This window comes from Lethenteron reissneri, chromosome 36 (genome assembly GCF_015708825.2).
Source record: "Lethenteron reissneri isolate LAM-NWPU_2019-01 chromosome 36, ASM1570882v1, whole genome shotgun sequence".
In the NCBI taxonomy this organism is placed as follows: Eukaryota; Metazoa; Chordata; class Hyperoartia; order Petromyzontiformes; family Petromyzontidae; genus Lethenteron; species Lethenteron reissneri.
The window spans coordinates 10,637,954-10,653,893 of record NC_083814.1 but is presented as its reverse complement, the minus strand read 5'-3'; the positions used below and the strand labels follow the sequence as shown (position 1 = coordinate 10,653,893).

At 45.5% G+C, this 15,940-nt stretch overlaps 1 protein-coding gene across 2 annotated transcripts in view; it reads left to right on the top strand.

The window, feature by feature from the left end:
* Nucleotides 1-4,550: 4,550 nt before the first annotated feature.
* LOC133351122 (thyroid receptor-interacting protein 6-like) overlaps nt 4,551-15,940 on the top strand; it is a 58,814-nt gene continuing 47,424 nt past the window's right edge. The window contains exon 1 of one of the 2 annotated variants that reach the window (XM_061566088.1): nt 4,551-4,667. The gene's annotated coding sequence lies outside the window, so the exon portion shown is untranslated. Of the gene's footprint in view, nt 4,668-14,334; nt 14,676-15,940 lie in introns of those variants that run through there. The other variant, XM_061566089.1, reaches the window with a different exon arrangement.

Genomic DNA, 15,940 nt, shown 5'->3' with positions numbered 1-15,940 from the left:
ATTCCGATTTTCCTCCCACATTTACATGTACGGCCGCACTCATTACACACACAAAGTTCTTGCCACAAATGAACCACAATACTTTGCTGATCTCGTCAAAGAGCATAAACCATCATCACGCAAATTCCGGTCATCCTCGCAGCGGATTTTGGCTGGATAATTGATCGAACAAAGACGGTCACCGCATCGCGCGCTTTAAGATGCGCTTCTGCGGCCGTCTGGAACGCTCTTCCGATATTAGGAAGCCACTGGGGACTATGCACTTCTAAAGTTCAATATTCAAACATATATGTATGTTGAACTTCTTTCGCAGGTCTGTCTCCTCGACAGACCTGTTCTCCACCTGAGGACGGCTGCTTGCGTTGTGGCCGAAACGTCGTGAGAATTATTTTATTATGTTTTATTTTTATTATTTTATTATTTCCATTCTACGTGACTTTACCGAAAGAACCAAGAAAATTGGCTCGCATTGTGATGTTGGTTTGCCGACCTCTAACCCTAGGGAGATGGAGCGATCAAATCAGTTCGCGTGGTGCAGGTGCCGGGTTGCATTGTTACATCGCAGAATTGCGAGACAATGGTCAATGAGGACTTGACTGGGGGGGGGGGAAACACTTTTTTTTATCCAGCAGTGGATTTATCACGTCTCGTGAAAAAGTTCAGCGTCCGCGCGTGTTAAGTTGTCCAGTGAATGAAGTGGCGCCTGTCGTCGGGACGTGGACCATCTCCCAGAGGCGTCAAACCAAGAAAGCAAAGAGGATACTCTTTTAGTTCTTTTGGTAAAGTCACGTAGGTAGAAAATAAATTAAATCACGACGTTTCGGGCGCAACACAAGCGTCCGTCATCAGAAAAAAACATCGTGATTTAATTTATTTTATACCCACGTTACTTTATCGAAAGAGCCAAAGAATATGGATCCCTGCAGTCACGAAAACTTCAGATCGAGATTGAAGCAAGGAGGAGTTGCTGCATGCATGAGCTTTGGACTGGCACGTGGCTGAGGAACGCACTCCCGTGCGCTCTGCCCGCGAGCGCTCGCTAGAGGGCGCAGGTGAGGCCGAGGGAGTTGTCAGTTCAACTCTTTCACTGCGAAAAAAATACTCTTTGGTTTTTTCTGTAAAGTCACGTAGAATTTTTTTGTAAAAAAAAAAGATCTCTTTTTTTAATAAAAAAAACATTAAGAATTTATTTTTTACATTTATTTTTTTCTACGTGACTTTACCGAAAGAACCAAAGAGTATTTCATGCTACTTTGTGCAACAGTGGTTCTTCTTAACCTGGGCTGCACGCACTGCCTCTCTGGGAGTGCGAGACATGGCCAGATCTTTTTTCGAAGGTAAATCATCGAAATACATTAAGCACGGGCACAATAAGTGCAACTACTTTTTATATTCTATGGTTCTTTCGGTAAAGTCACGTAGATATAAAAAATTATCATAAAATAATAAAAAGCGTCGACCGCTTGCGTTGCGATCGAAACGTCGTGATATTTTTAAATCCTTTATATTAAGTTCGCTTGCTTGCTTAGGACCGTGCAAATCTTTCGGTCGTTTTTTAACCCACTTCCCGTGATCCAATCGAGCTGACATTTTACACACAGACTCGTTGTGCGTGACAATTAATGTTCGTGAAAAAATAATTCCAAAATGTTACACTTCTTAGGACAAAAATATTCTATTTAATTACCAATTGCTTAATGGTGCAATGCAATCATCTGACCCATAGGTGGCAGCCATCTCAAGCCAGAGGACGAGATGACTCTAGCCGCCACGCATATAAAGGATTTATAGTGAAAAACTTAGTTTTTACGGGTTATACTTATTTTTATTTTATTAATATTTTTTCTTTCCGCGTGACTTTACCGAAAGAACCATAGAATATGAATTCGTGCAGTCACGAAAGTTTAAAGTCAAAATACAACTACTTTGTTTCATGAAACCTATGTATTTGTTGACATTATAAATGTTTTAACCATTGAGAACCAAAGGGTTGCACGGCTGCGGTTAAAATTAAGAACCACTGCTGCATAAACTCCTTTGCCCATGACATCTGCAGGCAGTTGACCAACATTGATCCAGGCTCCAACCGGCTTAGCTTGCGAGCTCTTTGGCGAGATCGGCCTGGCACATTGCGAGTGACGTGGCAACGCTGCGTTGTTATCGTCATCATCATCGTTGGTATTGAATAAACATATGACAACCATGTGGATAACATCGCGTTAATTGCAATTACGTCATCAAATAACTCTCCTGTCCCCCCCCATCCGGCCATATCCGCTCCCGCACAAATTTAAATAACCACTAACTTGTAACAAAAACCGGTTACCGGTTTTCCGCATACATATATATTGAGCGAAAAAAATTAAGGGAAGTTGCAGCCATAGACAGCACGCTGGAAATGCAAATCACAGGTCGCCGGGTTCAATTTCAGTTTTCAGTTTCATGTATTAGGTATAGCCCTGTGAGCCATTCGGCTCTTGAATCAGGTGCAACCGCAACAAACAAAAAACTAAAACATGAACAAGAAAACATCTTAAAGTGACAATGCGCAAACAAAAACATCCAGGAAAAAAACAGCAAAATATTCCAGAAAAGGCACCGTACACCAACGCTGTGTGCAAAAATCGCAGTGGGATGCAAGTCAAACAACAACCACAAGACAACTTAGATTAAAGCCATCAGTTTTACTCCGTACTACAACAAACAAATATGGCCAAACCAAACAACGTTTTCGAAATCACAAAAAAGCCATAAAAGCAATATAACAGTTATCTTAGGAACTGTGACCGAAATTTCACAATAAACGACATAAACAACATGTACCACCAAACCCTGCAGCCATATCTGGCTGCATGAGTCACTCCACAACAGCAGGAGCATCAGTAGGAGTATCAAAAAATTTGAATGCACCTTTAAAGATCTCCCGCCTCTGTCCACCCAGTCGTATAAACGGGTTCGTCACAGTTGGTCAATCGTGTGAGGTGGGATCAACCTGTGGGTTCGCCCAACGCTTGCAACAGGGTTTGGTCGCCACGGAAGAGTAGACCAAGTGCCCTCTAAAGCTCCCCACTAGCGGAGGCCCTTCCAAGCTGCACCCTTGCCCCTTTAAACTGAGAGACGAGGGCAAATGCTCCACGCGGTGACTTGGACGACCGCTGCTGCACGTGGGAACTTTCGCATCCTGACAAGCAAACAAAGTGCATTCGATAATGATAAACACCCCACTCCCATCGACCGGTTACCGCTTCCTCGCTCGTCGAAAACCGGTTATGGTTAAACCGGTTATATCGACTGGACATCTCTTCTGCGAAAAATAACTTAGCGGCTCATCGGATTCGGGATAAATACAATGAAGAGCAAGACTCTGATTCTGTTCACTTTAAGATGTTTCTTGTTCATGTTTTTGTTTGTTGCGGTTGCACCCGATTCAAGAGCCGTATGGCTCACAGAGCTATGCCTAATAAATGAAATGAAAAAAAAAATTAACCCGTAAAAACAAAGTTTTTCACTATAAATCCTTTATATGCGTGGCGGCTAGAGTCCTCTCGTCCTCTGGCTTGAGATGGCTGCCACCTATGGGTCAGATGAATGCCTGCCACCATTAAGCAATTGGTAATTAAAAATAATTTATTTTTTTCTAAAAAGTGTAAAATTTTGGAAACAATTTTTCATGAAAATACTTTGTCACGCACAACGAGTCTGTGTGCAAAATGTCAGCTCGATTGGATCACGGGAAGTGGGTTAAAAAACGACCGAAAGATTTGCACGGTCGTAAGCAAGCAAGCAAGTGAACTTAATATAAAGGATTTAATTAAATTAAATGAGAAGTGAATGGGTTGAAGGCACGTGGGGGACACGGGGGGGGGGCAGAGGGGGGGGGACGTCGGTGGAGTTCCCGAGTTCGATTCCCGCTCACGACCAACACCAGTGACGATCATCTGAATCTGGTCCGGGGCCTCACCCCTAGGTCCACTCAGCCTCAAGTGAGTGCCTGGCGCGCTGTGTAAAGGCGATACGGGGGGTGGTGGGTGTTTGTTTGTATTTGGGAGGTTGGATCGCAGTGGGTGAAGGTATGGGGGGGAGGTTGGGGGACAGGAGGGGGAGGGATTGGAGGGGGGGGGGTGGAGGGGTGGGGCTATGGGGATCGCGGGGAGTGGCTGGGAGGGGGACCGGGGAGGGGGGGCGCGAAGGGGAGGGGAACATGGGAGCAAGGGGAGGGAGACGGGAGGGAGGCGAGGGGGCTGGGAGGGGGGAGCGGGGGAGGGGCGAACGAGGGGAGGGGTGGGAGGGGTTAACGAAGGGAGGGTGGAAGGGGGGTGCGAGGCGGAGGGGCTGGAAGGGGAGAGAGGGGAGGGGCTGGGAGGGGGAAGCGAGGGGAGGGGGGGGCGGAGGGGAGGGGGTGGCGGGGCGAGGGAGGGAGCTGGAAGGGGGCTGAGAGGGGAGGGGCTGGGAGGGGGTGCGAGGGGAGGGGCTGGGAGGAGGTCCGCGAGGGGAGGGGCTGGGAGGGGGTAACGAGGGGAGGGGCTGGGGGGGGAGAGCGAGGGGAGGGGCTGTGGGGGGGTCACGTGAGGCGGTGAGAAACTTTAAACGCGATTGTGGTTCCTGTTTGTGTGGCACGCACACGAGCGAGAGAACCCGCGGAGATTAAACGTCGCCGCTGTGAAAAGGTGGGAACTTCACTTTTATGTTTGCACCACGCTCGCCTCACCGTCGCAATCGCTTATTTAACACGCTAAAGCCCGACGCGTTTGTTTGGGTGTTGCTGTTTCTGCGCCGCGCGATGTTCAAATCTCGATGCTGAAAACGAAATTCCGCCCGGGCCGAGGCAGCCGGCTCCGTAGTCGGTCTCCTCCGCCCTGCCTCGCCTAGTTTCCCTGCCGGGTTCACGTGCCCAGACCTCCCCCTCCTACCTACCCCCACGTCCAACGATGGAAGCCTCACGCCATCGTTCCCATATCCTCTGTAACAACAACAACAACACCATATTCTTAGGTTTTTTCGGTAAAGTCGCGTAGCACTTGAGACAGCTGTCGTGGCTGTGACGGTTTCCAACCTGAAGACGGAAGCTTGTGTTGCCTCCGAAACGTCGTGATTTTTATTTTGTTTAACTTTTATTAATTTTAATGTTTTTACCTACGTGACTTTACCGAAACAAACCTAAGAATATGAATCCTTGCAGTCACGAAAGCTTCAAATCTAGAACAACAACACCCACCTACAGGTGTGTTGCTTGTCGACATCCGTCTAATCGTCATCAGCATCATCTCTGCCACCGTCTGTCGCGGTATGGACCAGAGAGTCGTCTGTCCCTGCCCACCCAACCATATCGCTAACTTCCTTCCTGCTGCTGCTCACGATCACATTCTACTTGTCCCTTGCCACGGTCTCTGCCCAACCTCCCAAGTTGACAAGCCTAAATCCTTACAACCCAGTGTCGGATTATCCTCGTAGCACAAGTAGCTACACGTGTAGTGGCTGCAACACGTGCAGTAGCTGCAACACGTGCAGTAGCTGCTACACGTGCAGTAGTTGCAACACGTGCAGTAGCTGCAACACGTGTAGTCCCGCACTTTCAAGGGCTCCGGGCTAAACGCTTTTAAGCGATCAATTCCGGTTCAGTGATTCTGCACTTGCTCTATCACTATAGTACTATACCGCCTTCAACGTTTATGAACGACCGGGTGTTTAAGGTTAGCGATTTGTCGTACTATCTGGCTGTATAGCAAATTATTCTACAAGGGCAGAATCCAAGGTTGTAATTATAATATATATTGGAGGGGGGGGGGGGGACACATCCCCCCCCCCAATATTCAAATATGCTCAAAATGTCCCCCCCAATATATTGCTATCAAAATTAATTGCTATTCTATGTAAATAAAAACAACAATTTGCTAAACCTTGGCCACAATATCTGGACTTGTATTCATATAAATCAATGCATAGATTTCTGTTTATATGATTGCGGTTATGGTTGTACCTTATTAATCCCTAATCTCTGCCATTACATACAATGAAACAAGAAATGGTAAAAAAGTAAAAACGGAGCAATGTTATACAATACACTATTCGACATTATTGTAAAAAAAAAGTCCATCCCATGTGTTGGTGAACGTTTTAATATTTTCGGCAGGAAATTAGTTTTCAAATTTAGATATTTTTCTGGGTTGGGACCCCCAGACACCCTGGAAGATTTGGTCCCCCCCCCCCCCCAACGTTGACTCTATGGCTACGGCCTTGGCAGAATCTCTGAACCGTCGACAAACAATAAAAAAAAAACATGATAGGAGTGAAAAGTATAGGAAAGGTAAGCAAAGCACTTTCAAGAAAATATACAAAAAACAAAACAATGTTTTATCTCACCAGGTAAGGCCCACTGAGCCATTAGCTTCTTTATTAGAAGCGATCTGGCTGTCACAAATGATAGCTCAACGAAGTGGCTTATCAATTGGAAATGCTTAGCAGCCAAATACTCTTAAACGCGTGAGTATTCTAAACTCGCCTTTTGCCCGTCCAAGAACGGGTGTATTTCAGTAATTCTGAAACTTGCAAGCGAAAAGCAGACCGCGACGTCATTGCATTAAGGGGCCGTCCATAAATGACGTCACGCACCTAGGAGGGGGGGTCAGACATTTGTGACGAGCGGGGGGGGGGTGAGAAGTGTGACGTCACATCAAAATGCGCAACTTTAAATACATATAGACAACACGTTCTACTTAAGTAAATATACTTTTTAATAAATATTTTCTCCTACAACAGCAGAGTGCAGCGCCACATTAAATACACACTACAATGACAATAGTTTAAAGCGATTTGAAGCATGTTTAATATTTTTTTGGGGGGGGGGGGCAGAGCGTTGTGACGTCATATTTCAGGGGGGGGGGGGTCTGACTTTTTGTGCCGACGGGGGGGGGGGGGGGGAATCGTCCAAAATCTCGTGATGTCATTTATGGACGGCCCCTAATGTGTGTGCAATTTGTAAGGGCGCGTTGACACAGACCTACTTCATTGTAAGGTTATAATCCCTTGTTCATCATGACGTCCTTTTTACTTTGATGTCTCAACAGCGTTACGGAGGCCACGTGATGACGTGAGGGTTCTGCCTTTGTAGTGAGGGTTGTGAGTTGACGCCAAGGAGGGGGGAAGGAGGCGCCTCGCCCCCCCATGTCGAGTGACGTCACCCGCTCATGATTATTAATGAGGGAGGGGTGGGGGGTGTCCATTTGGAGAACGTCACCTGCTCATGAATATTAATTAGGGGGAGCTGGTCGATGTGGAGTGACGTCACGAGCGTTAAGGACAGACATTTCTGGGTGATTATAGTAGGTACCATTCTTGATTTGAAGCTTTCGTGACTGCAGGAATCCATTCTCTTTGGGAGTATAATAGGTATGTGGAGTATAATAGGTATGTGGAGGGAAAAACTGGAGGACCCGGAGAAAAATCCACGCGTCCACGTTGAGAGAGACAAGCAAACTCCAAGTATACAGCAGCAGGCGTCGGGGTCGGAATCGAACCACGACCTCCTGCATACAAGGCGAGGTAGTTAACATCTCCTAGCCACTTTCCTCCTGCTCTCTCTTCAGAACTTGCAAGTTGTTTAGCCTTTCCTATGTCGGCAATGAATACACGCATACTGCAGATTGGTGTGATGTCGCCCTTCTTATCCACGCGATGCTGCTTGTATGTTTAAAATGAACTCTTGAGCCGATGTCCTACAGGGATGGACTCGCTAGAATTTCCACCACCACCACCGCCTTAGGACCACAACTCAAGAGATGGGTGCCCTCACACGTCCGTTTAAAGAGGGGATTATGAAAATCGTACAAAGTTGGCCGCAGCAGGTCTTAAAGTTCATCCTAAGTTTAATCCCAGTCGCGGTGTTTTTCCCTCCTTTCAAGGTCTGTAAATGACGTTACTGCATGCAGTGCGCCTCGCAATAATGAGGTTTTTAATTCACAAAACCACATTCTTCCCATTTTACAGCCTCTATTGTGCATATCTTAAAGGTTAAAACGCAATGTGACAAAAAGGTTTAAAAAATAAAACACCGTTGAAAACCGCAAGCCAATTCCGGACCGCACAGATTCAGGGCAGTACTGAACTCGCAACTCCGATTAGCACGGTGGGCTACGTACGGTGAGAACGAAGTAAGGGGCCGTCCATAAATGACGTCACGCACCTGGGGGGGGGTCAGACATATGTGACGATGTGTGACGAGAGAGGGGGGCGTTTGAGAAATGTGACATCACATCAAAATGCGCAACTTTAAATAAATATAGACAACACGTTCTACTTAATTAAATAGACTTTTTAATAAATGTTTTCTCATACAACATCAGAGTGCAGCGCCACATTAAATACGCACTACAATGACAATAGTTTAAAGCGATTTGAAGCATGTTTTTAAAAAAAATTTGGGGGGGGGAGGGCAGAGCTTTGTGACGTCATATTTGAGGGATCAAAAATCGTCCAAAATTGTGTGACGTCATTTATGGACGGGCCCCTAAGTTCAAAACGCACACACGCGACCTGGGACTGCACTAGCGTGTGGCGTTTGGATGCAGCGTGGAGAAGCCGCTGACAATAACTCAACGTTGCTTAACACGCTGTTTACATTTTTAAGTTGAAAGGGATTGGGATTTTCTTTACTTTAACATTTTTGGAGCCTCGCCCCCCCCCCCCTCCCATGAACCCCGTCAATATGCGGGACACGTAACATCTGCCCACGTAATTTCGAGGACACTCTTAAATAGTTCGGCCTGTGTAGGAGGGAAGTGAAGAGGCCCTGTTGCCTTACGGACAATAGTTACGTGATTTGTTTGCGCAGGAGAGAGAGACCCTGTTAGTCTCGGGACTTTGTTTCCCGGAGGGTGCAGCAGCATTAGGATGTTTGACCAATTTTCCATCGATGTGTACACACGGTCCGATATGTGAGAGTGTGCAGAGAAAACCCATTGCCCATACGCGGGGATTAACATCTGAAAGGTCTGGTCAGATGGGTTCACGAGACCGCTTGTTCTATTGCCGTGTCCTTGCCCGTTTCGTGAGAGCGAGAGAGAGGAGAAAAACTCCAATGTATGCGATTCGGCAATATTTACTTCCAAAGGACATAGGCGTGGGTTTTAGCTACCACGCCGGTACAGACTGGGAGACTGCTCCCCGCCAAGGTAATGTGCGCACCACTCTATTGAGTCTTCCAACTCGAGATGAGAGCCTCTTATCAACGCTCGTTTGTAGGAGGGTGGTGGTATTTACCTGGCAAAGATGATGTGAATGATGCAATGTGTATATGATAATCAGCTTGCAATTGTGATTATTGTGTTTATGGTTAATGCAATGTCTTGTTGTGGTTCCTTTAGAACAAAGTAGCGAAACTCCTCGACTCGGACACCCTGATGCAGTGTCACGCAATTGTTCACACATCGCTATCAACCCAGCGTCATGAGTTGGATTCCCAACCATGGGTAACATCACTGCCGAGTGATATCGGACGCAGTCCTGAGATCCTTCATTTCATCAGCCCGCACTGAGAAGCTTGGTCAAGTTTGGTCGTACAACCACCATGATCGCATGGCATAGGGGGAGGGGGGAGCCCTTTATCCAGCAGTGGATTGATGAAGAGATCGTGAATTATTATACTGTCATTGTTTATGCAATTAATTATTTTATCGGTCATGGTACATTGATTGATCTCTGCTCATCGTTGAGAACCTGAGCCAGATAGAATTTTTATCCAGTAAAAAAAAACAGTCTTAAAGCAAATTCATTGTTATTCCACATTTAGTCTTGATAAATAATTTTAATTGTATATGAGCTTTAAAGATCCAGTGACATCAATGACAACAAGCTAGTGTATACATTTGTCTCAAACAATTACAAAAATTTGTAACCTATTCACTACCAATTGTAATACAGCAGTGACGACAATCATATACTTTTCCTACATAAGAGCTCTAATTACGTGTTATTCCCTCACTTGTGTAGTGAGTTTTCTCCTCTCACTTGTGTGGTGATCTCTACCCAAACATAAAACACTAATTGTACATCCGTCGCAATGCAGGCCGCTCCTAAAATTTGTTTTAGGACCGAATGAGGCTTCCTTGGTTAAATGCCATTTAATTAGTTACCCAGGAAAAGTTGACAGAATAAATTGCAATCGGCTCTCACCTCGTTAAAACGAGGCCTCCTGAATTAAAGAGGCGATTGTTCTTAGTTATTTTATCGCAAGTCTACGGTTTAAGACGTTGGTGGCTGAATTGGGTGGGGTCCCAAGGACTTTGTCTCGAGCAAACTGGCAACAGGCTGAGTAAACTACAATGACGACACCACCTATCGCTTCCAATACACGTGGGCATACTGGTTGCGGCAGGGGGGGGGGGGTTTCGGTGCCCTAACATGTGCGAACTTGTACAAAAACATTGGCATACACATGGAAATATCTCATCACCAACACGTGGGAAAGCACCCGATTGGTTGTAAGAGGTATTTGTGTTAAGACGTAGTGTTATGCCAGACGGATCAATTGTGATGCTGTGTCTGGTCGGCATGGTCCTGTTGCTAGTTTTTGTCCTGAGATTTAATCCTCGTGATCTGTATGGTAGTTCTCTTGGTCCCAGTGGTAGTTCTGGGTGGTTATGATGGTATTTCTGGTGGTCCGGGTGGTAGTTCCAGGGATTGTGTTGGTCTTGGTAGTCCAATCAGTAAAGTCACGTAGGTAAAAGATAAAAATTAATAAAAGTTAAATAAAAAAAATATTTAAAAAATATATATATATACAAGGACTGTTTTCTTGGAATTTCTCTCACTTGATACAGCTATCGTGCTGTGACGGTTCCACCTGAAGACGGAAGCTCGTGTTGCCTCCGAAACGTCGTGATTTTTTATTTTATTTTTATTTTACTTTTATAAATTTAAATTTTACCTACGTGACTTTACCGAAAAAACCTAAGAATATGAATCCTTGCAGTCACGAAAGCTTCAAATCTAGAATTAGTCCAATCGGTGTTCCAGGGAGGTCACAGTGGTCGTCCTCGTGAACGCTGGTAGTTCTGGTTGTCGCGGTGGTAGTTATTATGGTGGTCCAAGTGGGTCCTGGTGGCAGAAGTGGAAGAAGTCGTAGGTATGATTCTATGATTTTTGCCTATCCCACGATTCTGCCAGGAATCGCATTTAAATGTGAAATTAAAATTGTGCTTCTGACATATAATTCACCTCTGATGAGCTATCTTGTGTGACCAGGACACCTGAAAAAAATTTACCCATAAAAACAAAGTTTTTCACTTTAAATCCTTTATATGCGTGGCGGCTAGAGTCCTCTCGTCCTCTGGCTTGAGATGGCTGACACCTATGGGTCAGATGATTGCCTGCCACCATTAAGCAATTGGTAATTAAATATAATTTATTTTTTCCTAAAAATTGTAAATTTTTTGAAAAAAAATTTCACGACAATATATTGTCACGCACAACGAGTCTGTGTGCAAAATGTCAGCTCGATTGGATCACGGGAAGTGGGTTAAAAAACGACCGAAAGATTTGCACGGTCGTAAGCGCGCAAGCAAGTGAACTTAATATAAAGGATTTAAAAAGACCTACCAGTGAGCTTTACCTGGTATAAATAAAATAGTTTAGTTTAATTTGTCGGAGTGAGATGGATTGTGGCATCCTTGAACTGAGGTTTACATTTAATTTTGACTGCATTCCAGCTCCGACAAAAAAAACTGGATTGACTGTCACATGATGAAAAAAGTTACTTCTGAAACGGAGAAAATGTATACAGCCAGCACAAGCCTATGACCAAATTCACCTCTGATGATCTTGGACACAAATCAGTACTTGGATTGGACACTGCCTAGCATTATTTGACCAGAATAGGGCCGCACAGCAATATATTCGTCAGTTAATCTGTGCAGATCTATCATTTGTTACCCTCTCGTAGACATTGAGAGGCCTTCATCCAACAGTGTATAGACAATTATTTCTCATGCTAAGATACAAGCATATGAAAATCAATATGATGACAATTAAGCTGGCTACCTAATCCACCCTAAATGGTACCTGGGGCTCCACACATTGGCATCGTGTGGTTTCCGTGGGTACTCGTACAAAAAAATGAAATGAGGCCCTCTGTCCAATTCCCTCTCTCTTTGTTACCCGGTGCCTGGGCCCCTCTTGCCATGGACTCTAGAGCAGTTTCGCCACACGCACACTCCTACCAACACCACTGGTGCACACCATAGCTCTACCACTGGTTCCACATTTGCCCACACTATCTGTCCCAAGGTCGTTTTCTTCCATCATAGTTGTGGGCCACCGAAATATTTTGAGCACGCGCTGAAATGTTTACCGCGTGCGTCATTTCATTAATGCTGTGGTATTTTTTTTGTGCACAAATTCAAAAAAGAGTGTGTATGTGAAATATAATGGCTGTCGTGAATGTGTGTAAGCATAGCAAACGAGCATTACTGGACTTATTTTGTTCACCTTTTGCCAGGAAAGATGTGAACTTGAGAGCTATGGTTCAGCTGTTGGCAGCTATTTGCAATTTATGAGCAGGTTAATGAATAATGTTCCGAAAGTCTTTTGTTCTGAGGTTGGCTGGGTGGCTCAGAGGTCACAGTGCTGGAGCTAGGCACCGCTGAGATCCGGGTCCCAGTTTCAGCCTCCATTTCTCAAGTCTGGTGTGATGGCCTTAGCCTGGTTCAAATGACTATACAAAACGTCTTTCAATTTGGTTTAGCCCTTAAGTTGACTACATTTTAGCTCCTGAATATTCAAGTAAAACTGGTTTAACACGTATAATGAACAAACCATTCTGCAGCAGAAAGCGTGGGTAAACAACACAATTCAGGACACATTTTTTTTGAGGGGGAAATACCAAACATTTTTTTATCGTGCTATAAATCTCCGACCAAATGACCAAATACACACATATACAACATAAAACAAATGCCTTACTATAAATGCCTTTCTTTCGCACCTCCGATCACCATGCTTGGCTGCCGTACGGTGCAAAAGAAATTCTACATGCATACATACTCTCGCACCACTTTGACTTGGGGCATGGACATGTGACCTCTGTATTAGTAGCCTGGGGGGGCGTGCGTTGGCTGGGGGAGTCTGGGTGGGGGGGGGGGCATGGCAACCAGCGGCCTTGATAGGGAGGCCACCATATCAAAACGGTTGCGAACCACTGCTTCATACCACATAACTTCATATTTCCACTGCCTACGAAGCGTCAGCATATTTTACCGTTATTGGGTTCCTCGCTTTCAGTTAGCGGCATGCGTGGCTTAGACTTGAGAGCGTGCTCAGCTGGGGCTCCATAATCTCACTAAATCCTGCTTAGGGCGAAGCAGCTGTTGCCACCCAAACCACCCAAGCATGCTCCGGGTGTCGTCACCATGTTGTGTTTGCCTGGCCTTTGAATCGTCGACAAATCGCTATTTTCGTGCCGAAATTTCAGCCTTCACGAATTGTGCAGTGCGTTTACACCGAAGAATGTTTTTTTTTAATGTATTATTGCAGTAAATTTTAACTTTTCCTCTTCTGACCAAAACTGCTGTGAAAGTGTTGAGTTGTATTTATTCCTGCAGGCATTGACAACTTCCCTCTAAGCCAGGGGTCGGCAACCAAAACAACAAGAAGAGCCATTTTTTTCGACTTTGGTAAAAAAAATTCTCTATTTCAAGAGCCACAATGCTTTTGCATAACGTCACGAAGCAGTACTTATAGAGCCGCATGCGGCTCTTGACCCGCCGGTTGCCGAGCTCTGTTCTTACCTATTTTCAGCTTGGCCTCCAATGTATGAATGTATGTTCAAACTAGAGGACGCATTTCTTAGCAAGAGCACCCTCCCCTATAAAACATGAGCAAGTTCCACCTGCATTAGTTCTCACACGCCTGACTGTCATTGAGAGATCGAATGTCAAAGCGCATAGTTTATTTGAATTAAACCAATGCACTCCCAGAAGGCCATGTGGTGGATCGCTTGTGTAAAAATTATTTGCGTTTTTCATGTGGAGAGATGAATATGGGAAGGAGTCCTTGTTTATTTTTCTGTGAACGCTCTGCACCAAGATGCCTTATGATTATTTTGTCACTTTAGAGGTCCCTGTATACATTTAGGAAAGTTCAGTAGGTTTTCGTTACATATTGTTGTCAATGATTAGCGGGGGCAGGAAAAAAATGTAGATAATTTAGGCTGATCATTTACTACGCACATTTTCTCATAACCTGGCTTAACGTTAGAGGCGCCACACCAAATGCAGCCGCCTAACGTATTTACTAATGGCTTCACGTATGCAGCTGGGTTTTGGTTTTTAATCCAGAGGGCATTCGGAGACCTGAATGTTTATGTTTGGCGCTGGTGGCCCTTTTGGTGAAACCATTTGCCTTTGCGCTGGGGGCTGTGAAATGAGACCCGTTTCCATGGAAGTTAAAACTCCCGTAATCCGGCCGTCCAAGCAGTAGCGACGCACGCCGGCTCGTGTTTCGTGTAAAGCAGTCGCTCAGTCGGGCCTCGCTTCCCGTGCCGAGCGGGCCTCGTTGCGAGCCAGCGCCGACGTGTCCACATCTGGCGGAAATGCACAGCGCCGCGGGGAGCTGAATCGGAGAGAGTTACTCTCGTGTTTTCGTCAGCTTCGTGAGACAACATCGCGGACCTTTGGAGAAACCTGGTGGGTTGCTGTTTTCGCTGTCCTTGCTTTCAAAACGAGCGGTGTTGGAAAAATTGTCGTGTTTACCTGTTCTCTCACTTGCGTGTGTAGTTTCCTTGCGTCAACCTCGTAGAAGAAACATCTTTTGTTACGCTAGCGTTTTTTGGCGTCTCCGTAAAAATGTCATAAGGCGGCACATTATCCCGTTCTGTTTATCCCTATCTATAACAGATTCCTGCGCCAGATAGTGAAATGCCTGCTGCGGAATTCTTCGCTTAATTACCCGAGGTTGATGTTCTAAACAGTTACAGATTCGCGAGCAGATGCTTGATCCTCAAGAGTACGTGGCTGAGCCGGGGATCGAGTCGGCGGGGGGTGGGGGGCACATAGGTCAGTGAGCGGCCGTTTGGAACCTTGTCACCCCTCTGGGTATTGGTCTTTGGTCACCGTGGGAGTGCACCGCGTGTTTGTGCAGAGCTCTTGGAACACGCCAAGCAGGAAATGAATGCCCGCGTCGATCTTGTCCTAAAGTGGGGTGTTTCACGGAGGCTTGTGGTCTGGTGATGAATTCTCAATGTGATTCAGTGTGAGCTGTGAGTCACAACCTGGGACTTGTTGCTTGCAGTAGAGAGACGTTATTTGTTTAAAGACGTGTGACTGTGTAGGTAGACGTAGTTCAGAAGCAGCCGTGTGTAAACTTAATGAGCGTAACTGTGCTTGGGAACAAAGGTTCGGAGGAGTGTGGTCATTGCTGTTTGATCAGGGGATCGTTGTAGTATTTTTACATTTATGATAATCGGGTTTACTGTGACACTGGTGGCATTACCAGTTTATATTTAAAGTTTGAGATGTTGGTGTCTGTCTGAAATGCCAAGCAATTGACAATACTTTAGTTCAATTCAGTGAGTGCCTTAAAGCAAGCAAAGGAGCAGTCGGTGCCTTTTTGCCCACGATATTTACACGAGCGAGCACAAACTGTTTATGCAAGCCGGAGTGCTGGAATCCATTTCAAAACACGAATACTTCAGATTAAAGATTTCCATCAGAAACGACCTTGATGGGAAACGATGTCCTAATACAGGAAGCCGGTGATCTTTGTGCAATAATCAAAGCGCATTTTTCCATTGACTTTTTCTACATCCCCCAATTCTCACATGCTACCACATGGGCTGCCCATGGAGAAACACATTCGGCGACAGGGAGGCGTTCAAAGCTTTTTCTCCTAGCTCCGACTTAACAGCGGGAGAACAAGGGGCTGTGTACATCAGAAACGAGCGTTGCGTCGC